Genomic DNA, 15,620 nt, shown 5'->3' with positions numbered 1-15,620 from the left:
AAATTATAGAAAAGTACTAGTTGTAATGATTCTTTCAATATAGTCACATTTTCTCGTGGTGAATTGTTTAATCATTACCTCAAAAATTTTCCCCATATTGTGACAAACCCTCAATATTACTACCATCATACCAATAAAAGGTCTCCTAAAATTTATCTTAAGTCTACAAATGTATTGTGTGGAGTATTATAACTCACCACGGTTTGTAAATGTTTCAGTCTCTGATTTTTAATAATTATTTATGCCTTTTTATGAAGTACAATGTGATATTTTAAGCCATGTGTACCGTAACAGTGAATCACATAAATCAGACATCATCATCATCTCCTTGTCATTGTTTTTTTTTTAGAGGAACTTTTTATTATTTATGAGTATAATTTTTATGGCTAGTTTTTTAAAACTATAGCTACCCAGTATATACCAGTGAAACAAAAGCAAACAAGAACAACTAAACTCCCAAAGCAAACAAATATTTCCCCTAGATTTCTGCATCATCCATATAGCTGTAACTTCAAGAGTTACCAGTCTGTTTTGGCCTTGGTTTTGCTATAGAGATCAACAAGAACCTTCACCTTTTACCCACCATAACTCTAAGATTTGAAACTTACAATGCCCCTTGTAGTGAGTGGACAATATTAGATGAGACCTTCATTTGGTTCTCTGACCAAAAGGAGATTCTAAATTATACCTGTAAGAAAGAAAGCAAGTAAGTCTGTAGCTGCACTGACAGGAACATCAAGCACAACCTCTGCCCAGACTGGGACACTGCTAGACCTCTACCAAGTTCCACAGGTGAGGGAGGGGTGGAGAGGGGTGAAGGCCTGCTGGCTTTGGCACCATCCTTGGGCATCCGAAGATGGTGAAAGGAAGAGACTGGATTTAGGAACCCCCTCGCACCGCAAGGATAGTAAACCTTCCTACATTCCCTTGGTTTGGTAAAGGGAGGAATGACAGATTGGCACAGAAAAGGGGAATGCCTGGACCCTTGAGATTGATGAATCATTTTCTAGAAAGAACTGGGAACATGGAAGATGACTTTAAAATGTGCTGAGCAAACTACTTTGCTTACCAGTTCCAGATGTCCATTCATACCCATCAAGACAGACAGCTTTAGGGTTTATTTCACATAGTCCTTTTAGATTACCACTGGGCATTTTGATCTTATCCTGAGTGACCGTGGCCACTTCCCTTCGTTCTATCACATGGTCCCCAAGGACTCATCTCTAGCTCTTGGCATTGTCTCTTTGACGCTTCATTTCACCTGGACGTGGGTGAGGCTGTGGCAGAAGATGAGAGACTATCTTATGGATTCCCTCAGAGCTGAGAGAAGAGATGAGTGAGAAGGGAGTTTGTGTAACCTTTGGAGAAATAATTTCCAACCACCTTCATGGTTGATGTATTACCTATCTACTACTGAATAATTACTCAATCATCAACCAATGTGATTATCATTTATGGTGACACGGAATTCTTTATACAACTAATGAGCCATTTCAGTGAATATTCACTAACAGGGAAAGTCTGGGTCATAAACTCCCCTGGAGATGTGAGCACCAGTAGGACTGGTGCCAGACTCGTTCCATGCCCCTCTTATGTTTTTACACTGTCACAAAGACTTTTCTGTATTCACAGATATTGTCCACACAGCTAACCCTGCTAAATACCCAGATGACTATCTCCTACTTCCTTGTTCTGAGGTGATCTTTTCATTGCTCATTGTGGAACTCTGACTGTGTGACCTTGGAGAACTGTCGGCACCACACCCCCTTGGCATGGTTGCCGGGATACCTTTTTGACATGGCCATGTGAGAAGAGAGTCCTAATGTCTACAAGGCAGTGTGCCTGGTGGCCCAGGCCCTTCATGAGGTACTTCTTCAACAAATACAGCTGCAACCAATGGGAGAAGGGAAAGGAAAGGCATTCCCCCATTCCCAGGTAACAATTGTTCCCATGAAATGGTACACACCTGGAACAAAGTGGCATTTGACAGGGTTTCATAGGAGATCAAAACAAATACATTGAGATTCTAACTCTAGACTTGTGTGACAGGGATCTTAAAGTAAATCATGCCCAAAGCAAGGAAAAAATTTATTTTAAATTATTTTGAGTTATAAATTACCTCAACACACACACACACACACACACACACACACACACACACACACATTTTTTGTTTGGTTGTGGGGCTTAAACTCACAGCCTGGGCACTACCCTTGAGCTTTTGTGCTCAAGGTTAGTGCTCTACCACTTGAGCCAGAGCTCTACTTCTAGATTATTTTTTCCTCTTCTGAATTTTTTAGTTCACAGGTTTCTGTTTTGTTTTGTGAGGTGTGGGGGTTTGAACTCTGAACCTGGGTGCTGTCCCTGAGCTCTTCAGCTCTAGGTGAGCTCTCTAGCACTTGAGCCACAGCACCACTTCTGTCTTCTGGATTTTCTGATGGTTAGTTGAGATGGTTAGATGAGAGCCACATGGACTTTCCTGCCCAGGCTGGTTTCAAAACCTAATCCTCAGATCTCAACTTCTGGGTAGCTAGGATTACATGTGTAAGCCAGATTTTTTCTCTTGAAAGTTTTGGTTCTACCTGAGTAACCAGGTTTTAGAAACATATTTTAGATCTCTATAGACTTTAACTGTTTGTACTTCATTGGATGCCTGTATTATGTATTTGGAATATAAAGAAGGAAATGAAGGCCAGGTTCTCTGTTGCAGCTCTGGGATACACTTCATGGGATGGTCCATCTCTTTTAACTGCATCCCTTCCTAAAGAACATCCAGTTCAACAACCTTGCTGGAGATCCAGTGATTCTAGATGAGAAAAAGAAACTGGATGCAGAGTATGACATTATAAACATGTGGAATTTTGCAGAAGGTGAAAGTAGGAAAGTTTTCTTCCTATGGTCCACAGGATCACCAATTGTCTTTATCTGACGTTATGATAGAGTGGCCCACAGGAATGAGAGAAGTGGGTTGAGTCTAATCATAATGCTTTGAGTTATGTATAAATAAGCAAAATTTCCTTCTTCTGGTAGTTGTGGGATGGCCCAGGAGTGTGTATTTGGTCTGTAGCTTTGGGGTTTGGTGGTATTTCCTAATTTCCTGCATGTATGCCCCAGTATTTACGATTCTCTTCCAGTAGGACGGTGGGCTGGGGAGCAAGAATTTGATTCTTGGAACACTGGAAGTCATTTCCTATCCAAACTATAATACCAGGGGCTGGGAAGATGACTTAGTGGCAAGAGTGCTTGCCTTGTATTCATGAAGCCCTGGGTTCGATTCCTCAGCACCACATACATAGAAAAGGCCAGAGGTGGCGCTGTGGCTCAAGTGGCAGAGTGCTAACCTTGAGCAAAAAGAAGCCAGGGACAGTGCTCAGGCCCTGAGTCCAAGGCCAGGACTGGCAAAAAAAAAAAAAAAAAAGAATGCCCTAGGCCTACCTTCATTCACACTAAAGAGTTGGATGGTGGAATTCTAACAGACACTATGCCCTCAAATTATTAAAAAAAAAAAAAAAAAAAAAAAAAAAAAAAAAACACATTGTTTTTAGGCTGGGAATATGGCCTAGTGGTAGAGTGCCTGCCTTGCATGCATGAAGCCCTGGGTTCGATTCCCCAGCACCGCATATATAGAAAATGGCCAGAGTGGTGCTGTGGCTCAAGTGGCAGAGTGCTAGCCTTGAGCAAAAAGAAGCCAGGGACAGTGCTCAGCTCCTGAGTTCAAGCCCCAGGACTGGCAAAAAATAAATAAATAAATAAAAGAAACTATAATACCGTCCTATAAATTCATTTTTTAAATTTTTGTACATAAAAATGGACATTTATTCACCCGGTTCTCCAAAGCATCAGAATTTTGGAGGTTTCTCTAAATGTTTTGACATTCACTAACAGTTATCTGACTTTCCTCCTGATGCCTCAGTCTGTCTGCAGTGAGAACTGTGGTCCTGGATTCAGGAAATCCCCTCAGGAAGGAAAGGCTGCCTGTTGCTTTGATTGTATACCTTGCTCAGAGAATGAGATTGCTATTATTACTTTTCCTGATAATGGACATTCTTACTGAGGTGAGGTGGAATCTCAGTGTTGTTTTGATTTGCATTTCTTTTATGGCCAGGGATATAGAGCACTTTTTCATGTGTCTCTTGGCCATTCTCATTTCCTCCTCAGAGAAGTCTCTTTTTAGGTCTTTGGCCCATTTGTTGAGGGGGCCATTGGGTCTTTCAGGATTTGTTTTGAAGGAATTTAATTTTTTGAGTCTGTGTATATTTTAGATATGGAGCCTTTGTCCATTGTATGGCTAGTAAAGATCTTCTCCCAATCTGTGGGCTTTCTGTTTATCTTGTAAGCTATGTCCTTTGCCCTGCAGAAGCTCTGCAGTTTGATGCAGTCCCATTTGTCCAACCTTTCTTTGATTTGTTGCATTTCTGGGACTTTATTAAGGAAGTTTCATCCTGTGCCAAGGAGCCCAAGTATTTCTCCTACTCCTTCTTGTGGTGTTTTCAGGGTGTCTGATTTTACTTAGAGGTCTTTGATCCATTTGGAATTGATTTTGGTGCAGGGTGATATATAAGGATCTAGTTTTAGTTTGTTACAGGTGTTCAACCAGTTTTGCCAGCACACTGGAGGGGATGTGGCCAAAAGGGAACCCTCCTATATTGTTGTTGGGAATGTAAACTTGTTCAACCACTCTGGAAAGCAGTGCGGAGGTTCCTCAGAAGGCTAAACATAGAGCTCCCCTATGACCCAGCAGTCCCACTTTTGGACATCTACCCAAAAGTTTACAAGCAAGATCACACTAAACCCACCAGCACAACTATGATCATCGCAGCACAATTTGTCATTGCTAAAATATGGAACCAACCCAGATGCCCCTCAGTAGATGAGTGGATCAAGAAAATGTGGTACATATACACAAAAGAATTCTATGCCTCTATCAGAAAGAATGATATTGCTCCATTCATAAGGGAATGGAAGGACTTGGAAAAAAATCATACTAAGTAAAGTGAGACAGACCCAGAGAAACATAAACTCTATGGCTTCCCACATAGGGAACAATTAGTACATCTCTAGGATAATTATAGCAGAAGATCGCAATAGCTTAATAGCTATGCCCATATGAACATAAGATAATGCTAAGCAAAATGAACGCTAAGTTATGGAAATAAGTGGTATATCATTGTTGTAGTTATTTTCAACATGCCATGTAAAACACCCTTTTTTCTCTCATATTCAATTCCTGTGGTTTTACCCCTGCTATAACTGATCTTAGTACCCTGGATACTGTATATACGTATATTGGAACTAGGGAAAGGAAAGGGAATACCAAAATCACGAGACAAGGGATAAAAAGATAAACCATTGCAATAGCGATACTTACAAAACCAATTGGTGTAAACCAACTGTACAACTCATTGAGGGAATGTAAGGAGGGTGTGGGGGAAATTGAGGAGGAGGTAACAAGTTGGATGAGAAATGTACTTGCCTTACATATGAAACTGTAACCCCTCTGTACTTCACTTTGACAATAAAAAAGAGGAGGAGGAGGATTGCTAATGGCACAGGAGAGTCTTGGACTTCTGGAGAAAATTTCCACCTTTCCTTACTATTTCCCAACCCAGCCAAGATGATGGAAAAGACCTGGGAATAGGACTGCTGGGGGGTGTGGGAAGAAGTTGTCTGTTTTTTAGTCTGAAATGTAGTTGCAACAATGGATATGGATAGTATAGCTTCTTAAATAACATGAAAGTGCTCCTTGAATTACATAGTTGGGAAAGAAAAAATATCTAGTCCATTTCTGGCACTATTATCTCATTATATATAAACACATAACAAATATACATATATAATAAGTAAATATAAATATATAAATGAATACGTGGTAACTAGAAATAAATATAATCAATATATTTCCATATATGTGTATATATATGAAAAATATGCCTATAAAAATACTTCTCTCCAACTACTGAACACATATGTCAAAAGGTTGAATCTTGAAAATGTTATGAAGGAAACCAACTCTTTTCTTAAGAGAGTAACACAAAACCCGATATTATACCTGAGATTATGCCTGAGGTTCTACCTATGAAGCATTAAATACTAGGTAGAAAATTAACAGCAAGTCAAACACAAAACCTCGCCTGATAGTTCACATCAGTAAGCTCTACTCTCAGGAGGAAGAGGAAGGAAGCTAAAGTGTCCAAATTTTCCTGGGTTATACATCTAGCTCAATGTTAGTAAGGTTCTGTTTCTAAGAGCAAAAAGAACATGACACTAACATAGAAAGACAGAGACAGAATAGGTAGAGCAAAAAATATAGGCCAAAAATAGATTTAGTAGCGACTTAGCAAGAATTTTTGCTGAACAGAATAATGATGCAAATGAAAGACATTTTGAGAATTTGACAGGATAAATGATATGGAAATAGAATGTAGAGTATGAAATAAATATGAACATATTGAAGGTAATACCTGTGCTAGCAATAACAAAAATTCTGAAATCTGGGTGTGTATACTGGATAGCATGAGATGCAGAAGACCCTAGATTCAATCCTTACTACCACAAAAAAAACATTTCTATGGAAAGGAAGTAATAGCCATAAAGCAGTCATTTCCCACAAGTTTTTGTAGTTCTCAGCATAATCACTAGGGGAATTTATAAATACTTCTAGAATGCAATAATATTGATTTTTTTCAAGCCTCCTATAAAATACAAAAAAAAGTGATAACCCAGTTCAAATAGCTAAATTTTGCTTATCTGAAAATGACAGCTTGAATTAAATCTTTATTTTTTAATTTAAGTTTAGATATTTTGATGATCAAATAGGGCAGGTGCAAAACACCAATACATACTTTTCTGCAAAGAAAGAAATATGGTCACTAATGGTACATAAATTGATAATAAAATGTAGTATACCTCCTGTTTATTTACCAAAGAATAACAAAAAAGGGTCTTAAAAAAAGCATGCTTAACTTACCTCAATTGAAACTGCAAGGCAAGCAGGACAAATGTGTGTTTCAATGTTAAGCTAAAAATACAACTGGAGTGTTCCATCTCACATTGTGCTAAAGGTCCAGGCCAATCAAATGTTCTCAGGAGAGAAAATGATATCTTTATTAGAAAGGAACAAGACTGACATTTTTTCATAGCATTGATAGGTGACTGAACTAACATGATTTTTTTTTAAAGAAAGCTGACCAAAAAAATCCAAATCCTAAGCCATTGAGAAGCATGCTTATTGACAAATGACACCTATCACATTGAAAATACAGATGAAGAGATGAAATCATGATTGGCAGGAGAGACTCTACCTATGCAGCACAGGACAGTTAGTTGAAAAAGAAAGCCAGACCGAAATAAGCAAAGCTTGAAAGAATGGATTAATTTTATTCCTGGGTATTGTTTTCAGGCAACTGTAGATGGAGTTGCTTCTCTGATTTCAGCCTCTATTTTCTTGTTGATGGCATATAGAAATGGTATTGATTTTTTAAAAAAAATTTCCCTTCGTATGTAAGGCTCAAATACATAGAAAAGCTGGACACAATTTTATATTACATTCCCAGTTCCCATCACTTTGATTCTACCATTTTCTGTACCTACTTTATGATGTATTTCTTCCTCTATCTATCTATATATCTATTATTATTATTATTATTATTTTACTGTAAAGGTGGTACACAGAGGGGTTACAGTTACATATGTCATGAGGACATTTCTTTTTGAACAGTGTCAACCCCTCACTCTTTTCTCCCACCTTTTCCCCTTCTGGCCTCCTCTTTCCCCAAGTTATATAGTTCATATGCAACAGAGTATCTAGTACCACTGCTGAATTAAGTTACCCTGTGTCCCACCATTTCCATGCCTCTCCTCCCTTCTCCAAATCAGATAAACTTGTACATGAGAGAAAGGGTAAAGAAAAATTTTAAAAGTCTACAAAAGGGAAAACACAGAAGAAAATGAAGGGGGAAAAGGAACTGCAAGTAGTGCAATAAAAAACACACCTTGTTTCCATTTCTTGGAGTTCATTTCATTAAGTATCATTTTATATGGCCATATGCAAGTAGCTATTGAGCCTTTGTGATCCTCTCCTAAGAATATCCTCCTTTGGTCTCACTGTGTGAATGTTTAGAGTTTGATCATGTCTAAGTGTAATTTTTGTCTTTTACTATCCATTGGGTTTGTTTGTAGATTTATGGATACATTCTAATGATTACAAATGAGGGAAACCCTGCAATCTATGTTTCTTTGAGTCTGGCTTACTTGTCCAACCACTCTGGAAAGCAGTGTGGAGGTTCCTCAAAAGACTAACAAAGTGCTTGCCTATGACTCAGCAATCCCACTCCCGTACATGTATCCAATTGGCCACAAGCCAGGCTACACTACAGCCACCAGCACAACCATGTTCATTGTAGCATTGTTTACCATAGATAAGCTATGGTATCAGCCCAGATGCTCCTCTGTGGATGAATGAATCAAGAAAATGTGGTATATATACACAATGGAATTCTCTGCTTCCATCAGAATGAATGATTGACATTGCCCCATTTGTAAGGATATGGAAATTTGGAAAACAATTATATTAAGTGATGTAAGCCAGACTAACAACATAGGTTGCATGGTTTCCTTCATTTGTAATAATTAGAATGTGCCTATAAATCTATTAAGTAAATCCAATGGATAATAAAAGACAAGAAAATTACACTTGGACATGATTAAACAGGACTCTAGACATTCACACAGTGAGAACAAAGGAGGATATTCTTAGGAGAGGATTATGGGGGTTCAGTAGCAATGTGTGTATGATCATAGAAAATGATGCTGATTGAAATGAACTCCAAGAAATGGAAACCACGGGCTGGGGATATGGCCTAGTGGCAAGAGTGCCTGCCTCGGATACACGAGGCCCTAGGTTCGATTCCCCAGCACCACATATACAGAAAACGGCCAGAAGCGGCGCTGTGGCTCAAGTGGCAGAGTGCTAGCCTTGAGCGGGAAGAAGCCAGGGACAGTGCTCAGGCCCTGAGTCCAAGGCCCAGGACTGGCCAAAAAAAAAAAAAAGAAATGGAAACCAGAGGTTTTGTATTTTACTTGTTGTGGTCTTTTTTTTTTTTTTTTTTCCATTTTCTTCTTTCATATTTTTCCCCTTTGTAGCTGTTTTTGGTTTCTGTACCCTTTGTATTGTATGTAAGGTTATCTGATTTGGGGAGGGGAAGGGTAAGCACAGAAACGGTGGGACAATGGGTGAACAAATTCAGCAGTGAGACTCACTGGACACTCTGTTGGAAATGAACTGTACAAGTTGGGGTTCGGGGGTCTGGGAGGGGGAAAAGTAGGAGAAAATGAGGGAGGGGATGACAATGTTCAAAAAGAAATGTACTCATTATTTGACTTTTGTAACTGTGACCTCTTTGTACATCACCATTACAATCAAATAAAAAATAAATGTTTTAAAGTTTGGGATGAAGTCTGAGGAGGTTCAGTCTCTGAAGTGAGAGGAGTCCATGAAGAAGATGCAATGATGACTGATTTGTGTAACCTTTAAGCTGGTGCCTTGGGACCCAGTAGGAAAATTGCCATCTGTGTGGCCCAGCGTCCCACAGGACAAAGGTACAGTAAAGGCTGGATAAACAAGAGGGGAATGTGTCTGATGAAGGCACCGACAGCACTGTGTAATCTGTGGTGGCCCCTGCATGTGGGCAACATTTGTCCACTGTGGAAGCCTCTCTGCCTAGGGATGGAGGTTTGACCCCATTCTCGCCATCCTGTGTGTCTACTTAGCTGCAGTCTCCATGATCACCTGTCAAGAAAGGTAATTGTTTCTCCACATAGAAAATCTTGTCATTCAGAAAATCTACCCTGGTGAGTGTGAGAATCCAACAGGTTTTCCCAGAGACCTGCTTAGACACGAGACACAAGGACAACTTACCCAAGGTCTGATGTGTTTGGTTTCAATGGTAAGGAAGGGACTCAGCAATTCAGCATGGTTCTTGACAGGAAAGTGATAGAAGCCCAGTTAGAGGACAAATGGAGAACTCAAAGATATTTCACTATAATTAGCACTCTTGTTTTATATCTTCTGTAGTTAATTTGTGGGAAAAGAAGAGCAGTGTATTATCTATGGATGGGCATGGCTTCTTTCCTTCTTTTTTCCAATTCTTGGAGTTCATTTTGATAAGCTTCATTATATAGGGTCATAGCACCTAGTGATTAGGCTAAGAATATCGTAGACATATTCTAGTTATTACAAATGAGGGAAAACATACAATGTACATTTCTTTGGGTTTGCCTTGCTTTGCTTAATTTTTTTTTCCAGGCCATTTCCTTATGAAAGGGAAAATGTCATTCTTTCTGATGGAAGCATAGAACTTCATTGTGTATATGTACCACATTTTCGTGATCCACTCATCTACTGAGGGGCATCTGGGTTGGTTCCATATCTTGGATATGGTAAATAATGCTGGAATGAACATGGTTGTGCTGCTGGCTTTAGTGTGTTCTTGTTTGTGGTCATTTGAATAAATTAATATGGCTTATTCTTGAGGTGGAGAAACATTTTGAATATACTTCTGATTTTTCTATATCAACATTTTAACATAACTTAGAGATTGCTCTATAATTACAGTTAAATTTTTTGGCCATTGAAAGCTTTAGATTTAATTTGGTGAAATATTTCTCTCTTCAGAGGTATTTTTTAAATTGTAGTTGTACAAAGGAGTTGGCATTTCACAAAATTGTTTATGAATACAGAGCATCTTGATTAATGTCATCCCTTCCAGCCCCGCCCAACCCACCCCTTCCTTCCCCGTTGTTAATTTTTGTAGAACATTCATTAACTTCTTGATTTCATTCTCTTCCTCCTTCTAGTCTTCATTCATCTAATCCACTCACCTTGGCCCCACCTCCTGGTGTTTATTTTGTTGAATTTAGACTTTGCCTTGCTAAGGAATGCGGCTATTGGAGTTCTCCCTTGAATCTACTGTATTTCAGTTAATATATTTGTTTGCACTTGTATACTACCCAACATATACTTAGTTATATGTTTATAAACTAATTCTAGCTTCCACACATAAAGGAAAACATGCAACCTTTGTGTCTCTGAGCCTGATTTATTTCACTTAACATAATTTATTCCAGGTCTATCATTTATTTGCAAATGATACAATAGTATCACATACTGACTCCATGAAGTTAGTCTGTAGTTTTCTCAAAACTGTATTCTGTTTAATTTTAAGTTTAATTCTAATCTATGCAGTCACTATGTACCAAATGCATGCAATATTAAAAAAAAAAAGTCAAGTCAATATAAATAGTCCAGGGAACATAAATTTCACATGAATATGTCCCAAGTGTCCTTATGATTTATTTTTGTTTGTTATATTTTTTAGAATTTTCTGTTTATCCTCTCCCTTCTGCTATTTTTTCTCCATATGAAGTCTAATCAGCATGTTAGCACCTGCAAGATGTTATTACTTATGTATCTTGGGGAATTTGTTCCTGACAGTTCATCATTTTTCTTTGTTCTCAAAGGATTAGCTGTGGACTTGGAATGCTGCCAGAATCGGGAGTCATTTTCCTTCCAGTCTCTCAAGGACTAATTGAGTTTATGAGAACTTTTTAATCCCTACGGACATTTAATTTTCTCTTTCTCTCTCTGTGTTGTGCTGATGTTTTAGGTGCTTTCAAAACCAGGTAGAAAATGGTCACATCAAAAATGGAACACCAAGTTTAAATGTGTGTGAGATATGTAAATATTAGAATTGTGGCTGACATTTTCTCTTTTTTAAAAAAAAATTTTATTGCAAAGGTGATGTAAAGAGTGATTACAATGACATGAATCAGGTGCTGAGTACATTTTTTTTTTGCACAGTGTCACCTCTCCCTCATTTTCTCCCAGTTTTTTAATCTCCCAAGCTGCCTTCCCCAAGGTTGTTTAGTTCATTTCCAACATGGAGTGCAGTGAGTCTCACTGTGGACCTAGTTCAACCTTTGCCCCACCATTTCTGTGCCTCCCCTTCCCCTCACCAAATCAGATAAACTTACACACAAGACAAGGGTCACAGAAATCAAAAACAATCATGTTCCAGTGTAAATTTTTTGGTGTTTTACTATCCATTGGGTTTATGTGTAGATTTATAAGCATATTCTAATTATTACAATGAGGGAAACCTTATCTCTTCAGAGAAAGATTATTTGATATAGACAGGTTTTGTAACATCCACATTTTAACAGGGTGAATGAGAGTGAATAAGACATTGAAATGAACACATTAGACCCTCGCAGGTGTGCGTGCATACATGTGTACATTGGCTTTTGAAGGTAAAAGTGACAGAGAAAGGAGACTCAGGCTCCATATATCCCAAATGGTGACACACAATATACAATTCAGAATGTAAGGCAAAAGAAACAACTAAGCAGGAGGTACATCACTTTTGTTAACTTTGCTTTTCTGCTGGTCCTGGGATTTGAACTTAGGGCCTGGGCACTGTCCCTTAGCTTTTTCTTGCTCAATGCTGCAGTCTGCTATTTGAGCCACAGGTCAACTTCTGGCTTTTTTTGGTGCTTAATTGAAGATGCGAGTCTTAGGGGCTTTTCTGCCCTGGCAGAACCTCAATCCTCAGGTCTCAACTTCTTGGGTAGTTAGGATTACAGGTGTGAACCACCGATGCCCAGACGGGTGAAATTTTAAGTGGCATAAATGAATTGTCCAAAAGAGTTTCATTGTGATATTTACATGCATGTATATCATAAGCTGTGATCAAACCTTGCCTACACTATGCTTTCTTAAACATGTCCCTTCTCCACCATTCTTCCCATAGTTTGCAGTGGCTCTTTAATGCTATTTCCAGATAAAGGAGTGGTAATATACTTTGATAATAATTACCTCCTGCCATATCCACCCCTTTTTTTTTGTTTTTTGTTTGTTGTATTTTTTTTGGCCAGTCCTGGGCCTTGGACTCAGGCTGTCCCTCAGCACTTGGACTCAGCACTGTCCCTGGCTTCCTTTTTGCTCAAGGCTAGTACTATGTGGTGCTGGGGAATCGAACCCAGGGCCTCATGTATACAAGGCAAGCTCTCTTGCCACTAGGCCATATCCCCAGCCCCATATCCACCCCTTTTTATCTCCTCTTTGGTCCTTCCCTTCAGCAGTCCCCATAAAACATCCATGTATAATGATGGCAGTGGTGGTGGTGATGGTGATGGTAATGATGGGTATAGTTTTGGCCTATAAAAAAAAAAAAACACCACACACTATTTTTACCTTTCTGAGCTTAGGATATGTTTCAAGTCACATTTTTTTTTACATATTTTAATGTCACCTGAGTAAGAACTAGTAGTTCATGAGTAAAATTGCAAAGGTGAACCAAAACCAAGATCGTTTTTCCAAACTTAACTAGATTCCCCTTGTTTAGTAAACTCTAGCCATATTTTACTGTTCCAGTACATTTGCATCTGAGATCTGGACTCACTTTTTTGAATTAAAAAAGTTAAGCTTTAATTTGCATTTCTTTTATGGCCAGGGATGTAGAACACTTCTTCAGGCATCTCTTGGCCATTCTCATTTCCTCTTCAGAGAAGTCTCTTTTTAGGTCTTTAGCCCACTTGTTGAGAGGGCTGTTGGTTCTTTGAAAATTTGTTTTGGAGGAATTTAATTTTTTGAGTTCTGTGTATATTTTAGATATGAAGCCTTTGTCCATTGTATGGCCGGTAAAGATCTTCTCTCAATCTGTGGGCTTTCTGTTTATCTTGTAAGCTATGTCCTTTGCCCTGAAGAAGCTCTGAAGTTTGATGCAGTCCCATTTGTCCAACCTTTCTTTGATTTGTTGCATTTCTGGGACTTTATTAAGGAAGTTTCATCCTGTGCCAAGGAGCCCAAGTGTTTCTCCTACTCCTTCTTGTAGTGTTTTAAGGGTATGTGATTTTACTTAGAGGTCTTTGATCCATTTGGAATTGATTTTGGTGCAGGGTGATATATAAGGATCTAGTTTTAATGTGTTACAGGTGTTGAACTAGTTTTGCCAGCACCATTGGTTAAAGAGGCTTTCTTCCATCCTAATTTTTTAGCTCCTTTATCAAAGATTAAGTACCCATAGTTCTGCAGGTTCATTTCTGGGTCTTCAGTTCTGTTCCATTGGTCCTCAGGCCTGTTCTTGTGCCAATTCCACCTCACCCCAGTAAGAATGTCCATTATCTGGAAAACTAATGATAACAAATGCTGGATGGGATGTGGCCAAAAGGCAACCCTACTACATTGTTGTTGGGAATGTAAACTTGTTCAACCACTCTGGAAAGTGGTATGGTAGCCTTCCTCAGAAGGCTAAACATAGAGCTCCCCTATGACCCAGCAGTCCCACTTTTGGGCATCTACCCAAAAGATTATAAGCAAGATCACACTAAAGCCACCAGCACAACAATGTTCATCACAGCACAATTTGTCATTGCTAAAATATGGAACCAACCCAGATGCCCATCAGTAGATTAGTGGATCAGGAAAATGTGGTACATATATACACAATGGAATTCTATGCCTCTATCAGAAAGAATGGTACTGCCCCATTCAAAAGGAAATGGAAGGATTTGAAAAAAATTATATTAAGTGAAGTGAGACGGACCCAAAGAAACATGGACTCTATGGTTTCCCTCATAGGGAATAATTAGTACATGTTTAGGCTAGTCAGAGCAGAGGATCACAAGAGCCCAATAGCTATGCTCTTATGAACACATAGATGATGCTAAGTGAAATGAACTCCATGTTATGGAAATGAGTGTTATATCACTGTTGTAATTACTTTCAACATGCCATGTGAAACTGTACCCTTTTTTTCTCTCATATTCCCTTCCTGTGGTTTTACCCCCACTATCACTATATCTCATCTGAGTACCCTGGATACTATATATACGTGTATGAGAACTAGGGAAGGGAAAGGGAATACCAAAATCGAGAGACAATGGATAAAAAGACAAACCATTCCAAAAGCAATACTTATAAAACCATTTGGTGTAAACCAACTGTACAACTGATGGGCGGGGGGAGAGGGGGAGGGGAAGGGGGAAGTGGGGGAAAATGAGGGAGGAGGTAACAAATTGAACAAGAAATGTACTCACTGCCTAACATATAAAACTGTAACCCCTCTGTACTTTGACAATAAAGGGGGCAAAAGTTAAGTAGTTGTACAGTTAAGTAGTTGTACAACTACTTAAAGCTAAACTACTTATGTTTTAATTCAACATATCCGTATACAAATCCATCTTGATCCATGACACCCCTTCCGTTGTTGTCTCTCGTCTCTCCCAATCTTGGGAACTAACACACAAAAAAGGAACAATATCTGGTCAAGGAGATTGCTTTTGTCTTGATGACCCAGTTGAAAAGATGCCCTCTCCTCCATTACTCTGTGAGGCTAGCTCTCCTCACTCTGCACCTCGGTCAATGGCCTTGTCATGTGATCGAGTCTGAATATCTAAAAGAAGCACTTTCCTCAGGGCCTTTGCACAGCTGCTCCTCCTGCCAGGCTCACACTGCCACTGAGGACTTTGTGAGTCCCTCAGTGGGGTCCCTAGTCACCTTCATGTTGTTTTTGTCTGAACACACACCCTACAATCACATTCCCTATGCATTTTATCCTCCATAT

Source organism: Perognathus longimembris, chromosome 3 (assembly GCF_023159225.1).
Source record: "Perognathus longimembris pacificus isolate PPM17 chromosome 3, ASM2315922v1, whole genome shotgun sequence".
Classification (NCBI taxonomy): Eukaryota; Metazoa; Chordata; class Mammalia; order Rodentia; family Heteromyidae; genus Perognathus; species Perognathus longimembris.
Note: the sequence above shows the minus strand (reverse complement) of the source record.